This window comes from Microtus ochrogaster, chromosome 16, assembly GCF_000317375.1.
Source record: "Microtus ochrogaster isolate Prairie Vole_2 chromosome 16, MicOch1.0, whole genome shotgun sequence".
Lineage (NCBI taxonomy): Eukaryota > Metazoa > Chordata > Mammalia > Rodentia > Cricetidae > Microtus > Microtus ochrogaster.
The window spans coordinates 12,828,506-12,834,073 of NC_022018.1; positions in this window are offsets into that span (position 1 = coordinate 12,828,506).

Here is a 5,568-nt window from a genome sequence, read left to right on the forward strand (position 1 = left end):
CTTGTAGACCAGGCTGGCCTCGAACTCACAGAGATCCGCCTGCCTCTGCCTCCCGAGTGCTGGGATTAAAGGCGTGCACCACCACCGCCCGGCTAAAATAACTGTTTTTTACTGAGAACTAAAAACTGGTATCAACTTGACAAAAGTTTATTGCATAAACTTAAATGTCATTCTTGCAAACCCACAAAAAACAAACAGTTGCTTAATGTGTAATCTGGACAAGAAAATCCAGATAATAATCATGCTTAGCACTCAGCTTTGTATTTTAAAAATAATTTCAACATTAGTAGTCACCAGCTCAAATTATCTGCTGCAAGCATAGCAATGTTCTCTGTAATCATGCGATAAACATAATCACTAGTGTGCTCTCTTACCCAAAGACATTCCCTGCTTAATCCTGGTAGGTTTTCCCTTCTGATAGCCAGATCAAAATATCCATTTGGGATGTTACTTTTCTCTTTTTACTTAGTTTTGAAAGATTTATTTCATTTTCAATTGTGTGTGTGTGTGTGTGTGCGCGCGCACGCGCGCGTTGTAAAATACACGTGACAGGGAAGTCAAAGTTGTTAGATCTTCTCCTGGACTTAAAGTTACAGAAGGTTCTAAGCTAATCCATTTGAGTGCTGGGAAACATCTAGGGTCCTCTAAAAAACTAGAAAGCTCCTAACTGCTGAGCCAAGCATCCCTCCAGCCCTTTGCTCATTTTATGATCTTCCATCACTTGACTTTAAAAATGCACTATTTTATGTCTTCTCTGGCTGCAACCAGTCTCAGAGATGACTCATCCTTTTATAATGGCTCATTTTGAAAGAGAAAACTTACTTAAAAGTCATCCCACTCATTATACCATTCCTCTAGACATTAGAAAGGGTTTATAAATAAAAATACAATTACACACTGTTAATAGAAACTGATGGCCCAAATGACACTCTGCACATTGAAAAGCTCTTCCAGTTTGCATTGTATATCCAGCTATAAACTGGAGTAGAGAGAGAGAGATGACTGTGTCAGAAAAGTCAAGTTAACTAGCAATTCCAAATCTTAGTTTTCAAAAACCATTGTGGGTTGGGAAAAAGAGGCTGACAGTCGTGCAGAATATAAACACATTTCACAAGACTCCTTTTGACCATGGTGGTGGTCCTGTCTTTGATATCTGTATATAGATACTTTCATTGAGCCCCAGGCTTTAGAAGACCTAAGATTATAAACGTCTTTACAGAAACACGTGAGGGCATTTACAATTGAAACTGGTGCTTTTGCTACCAGAGTACAATATATCATCCCAAACACGAATTCCTGTAAGCAGCATCATTCAGGGCAGAAAAGGAATCTCTGTCCAAATATCATGAGGGTTGATAGGCTTCAGTGTTGTCTACCTTGAAGCAGAAAAGTATTTACCTTAAGGAAAGGAAATTAATTAACCTGTCAAATGTGTCCTCTCAGACCACCCAAATGTAATAGATTCCAGAAAAATAAAATATCACTTCCCTGAAGTACCCAATGTCATTTTTTCTGCCTGTGTTAAGGCATCACAATTGCTGGTGCTAGATACTCAGGCATTGGAATGTTATTTGCGGTACTTGCATGGGAGGGTGAGAACTAATTTTCAGTATTTAGTAAGCCATTAGTACTCTTTTTAAAATTCCCCAATACCATATAGAAGAAGCTTTTGAATATCTTCTGGTCCCAAACTAATCTTTCTTGTGTTTGTTCCACCCATTTGATCAATGACTATTTGACAGCTGGCCATCATCACTCCCAAAAGAAACTTGCCTCTTTCAAACTTTTGTGTACTTTTGATTATGAGGTAAACCCTCCCAATGAGCGGCAAACAGCCCAGTCCTTAGGCTTCACATCATAACTGCTCCCTTTATTTTCCTGTAGCTCTTTGGCTCTCCAGGACACTAATTTTTTTCTCGGTCCTCAATTCTCTGACATTTTATACAATTTTCTTTCACAGCATTTCTGTCCAATGTTTAACTGTTTATGGATTTCCCTTCCCTGCTAGCCAGAGGGTTCCTGGGGGACAGATACAGACACTTCTTGATTCATTTTTATGTGCACAGCAACTGGGGAAGCACACCCCCCCCAACACATGTAGCCTCAATAAATGTTTGTGAAATTGAATCAACTCTTGTAGGGGGCATATTGGCTTAAAATTACACCAAGGGAGAAATTACTAATACCAGTCTTTCCTGGGGCCTGAATGTTATTAATTTTTATTTTCGAGGGAGTATAGGAAGTACTTGAGGGTATTAAAGGTAAAAGAAACACACAAGATAATTTATGCCATTTCGTCTCAATAGACATTTTCAGTTTTAGAGCTTAATTATACAATACAAGGGTAAACAATTTTTCTTCTTTTTAATTTCACCATTGATGTAGCACTTAACCAGAAGAGAGAGAAAATTTAATGCCAAGCATAAGCAGAGAGGTTTAGCTCTCTCTGTAATGTGATTTCTTTACTTTTAAACTATAGGTCAGAATATATATGACTTGATCCAAGATTACAGAGTTATCCAAATTATCTCTCCTGGCCCCCTAAATTTTGAAGTCATAGCCTTATTTTTATTTAGGTTGAAAGAACTCAGCAGTGTATTTAATGTGAGAATCAGTAAGCTCTCATTTGAAATTAATGAGAAATTATCCCTTTCAGAGAGAGCTTCAATTTCCAGACACTCACTCTTTATTTTTTAATTTTATTTTATTGATTTTATTGAGCCATGCATTTTTCTTTGCTCCCTGGACACCCACTCTTTTTCTTGTTGAACACCAATGCAATAAACTGGGATATGTAGGCCCTGGGTATTTGATTGCATGAGTTTGAGGGCTCTTAGCCAAAATTTGACAGTGCAAAATAGAATTGCTTTTCCCCTGTAAAGCAGAATGTACCTATAAGATTGAAGGGGTGGGTAAGTAGATAAAGTGTGCTTTTTCCTGGTGTATTGGGTATTAGTATTAAATATTTTATGCATACATGTATGTATGGTTCTCTAACGTGATAAATTAATACTATTTATCTCATTAAGGCAAAATACATGAATACATAACATACAAAATTAATACAAATAAAACACATGAGATGAGGTTGATGGCTCACATCTGAACTTGAATTTTTATAACAGAAATAAGAGATTTCATTAATGCATGCCAAATAAAATTAGAACATTGAAACTAATTGTTAAATGTTTTTCCACCTACTGCAAATTTCTTTAATGAAAACAACTATGAGGAAATATGTGCAGCAGTTGTAGATTATAATAAATGTACTGTACTCTCGCTACTTTAGGTCTTCTATTGCTTGTTATTTTGCTACTTTGAAAACAAGTTCTCTCTATGTAGCACAGGCTGGATTTGAACTTGGGAACCTCATGCCTCTGCAGTGAAGAAATCATAAGGATGTACCACAAAATCTGGCTGTTTATTTCATTCTTAAACCATTCCTATTCTTTTAGACCATGTCTTACTCTAGACTTACCCTCCTCAAAACATTTCCCACACTATATCCAGCAAAAATATTAAAATATTTTAATAATTTCTGAAATTTTGGTGCCTTTAAATATTTCAGTTGTAGATTTAATTCATTTATAAGAAATAATACAAAGAAATAACAAAATAATGCTCAATTTCTCCCCACAGTAGTAGTTTGTAAGACTACAGTGTGATATGACAACCAGCATATCAGCCTTGACAAAGCAGGTGAGTATGTTCATGCACATGGGTTTCTTGATCTTTCCTACAATAGACAATTCTCACTATCTTTCTGCAACACTAATCTTATCTCCTTGTCCATAGTTTTGTTCTTCAAATTTTATTGCATTTATCTATTTTATGTGAGAAGAATGTATTGCTTTGAGGGAGTACAGAAGAGCCATGATACAAATAGGGAGGTCACAGAACAACTTGAGGGAGCTGATTTTCTCCTCCTAATTAGTGGGTCTAGGGGATTATACTCAGGTCCTCAAGCTTGTTGGTTATTCCCTGATCCAGATCCAACAGTTCTGTGTAAATTAACTAATCCCCTATGTAAGCTTTAAGTGTTGTGTCTTTTTCATAGTCAACTGGATTCACAGGTGATTGGAAGAATTAAAAGTATGTTTCTCTTGTTGCCCAAAATGTTTCTTTAGTTTATTTTCTAAGTAATTAATGAAATGAATTTGCTTTGTTTGTGCTAACTGGCCATTGTGATTCAGCATCTATAATAATTACATAAAGGTTTCTGCATGGTTATTTTTATTTCTGTGGAATAAATGCTTAGAAATACAAGTGCTGCACCATATGGTTGATATTCGTTTAGTTTTAGAGATGATGCCACACATTTCTAGAACAGCTGGACCATTTATATTACTATAGCAGTGAGTGCTCCAATTTCTCTGCATCTTTACTGGACTTTTGTGTTATTACTTTTTATTTTATCCATATTAATATATGTTCCATGTTCTCATGATGGTTTTAATCTATACCTTCCTAATGAGTGATGATGGTGAACATCTTTCTGTGTGTTCATCCACCATCTGAAAATATTTATTCCATCAAATGTCTTCTCATTCACTTTTCCCCCAATGGTTTCAATAGTTTTTTTGTTATTGACTACATACAATTTATTACCCATTCTACAGGCTAATTGGGTTGATTATGAGGGTTGAAATGTTTTTCTCTGTAGCTTATGCTTTCATTTTTAAATAAGATCTTTCACAAACAATATTTAAGACTTTTATATCATATCAAACATATTGTTTTTCTTATATGGAATGTGTTTTCAGTGGGAACTTCAATAAATTTTCTAAAATATCCTAATGATTTTTTATTATATGATTTTAATAATTTAAAATTCTATATAAATATAAAAGTAGCTGTATGTTTTGATTCAAGTACATGTTCTATTTTGATGTTTTGATGCAATTTTTGAGTAGAGTATGAGTATAATTTGAATTTCTCCTCCTCCTCCCCTACCCCACATCTTCATGCTATCATCTTCCTCCTCATCCCTCTTCTTCTCTCCTCCTCTAATCTTTCTATGATTGGGTTCCAATTAACACAATTTTTGAAAGGGTAATTTTTCTACTCTTGAATTGTACATACAATTAAAAAAAACAGGACCTGAGGCTGTAGCTCAGACTCCCTACAATGATGAGATCCTGGCTTTAGGCCCTAGCACCATAAACAAGGCAGCAAACGTATAACTATGCTATGCCTCTGTGGGTTTATTTATGGAATATTCCTTATGTTGGCTTCCGTATATTTATTGTTTAGCTAGTTTTATAGCCTTGATCACTCTAATTATGTAGTGAATTTTACTAAAAAAAAGATGGGCCTTGAAAGAAATAGAAGAATAACATGAAATTAGTAGACAAATTTGGAAAAGTTTTGGGCTGGAAAGCATAGAGACTAAATAATATTTTAAGCAGTAGAGATTGAAGGAAATGGTAATTGTTGTTGGAGGAATATACAAAAGATGGCACCTCCGCATCATGCTGGCAGGAATTCTCCCCCTAACACTGCCATGCAACATCTCCTTCATGGGCCATTCCATGTGTGGAAAACCACATCACACACACACACACACAC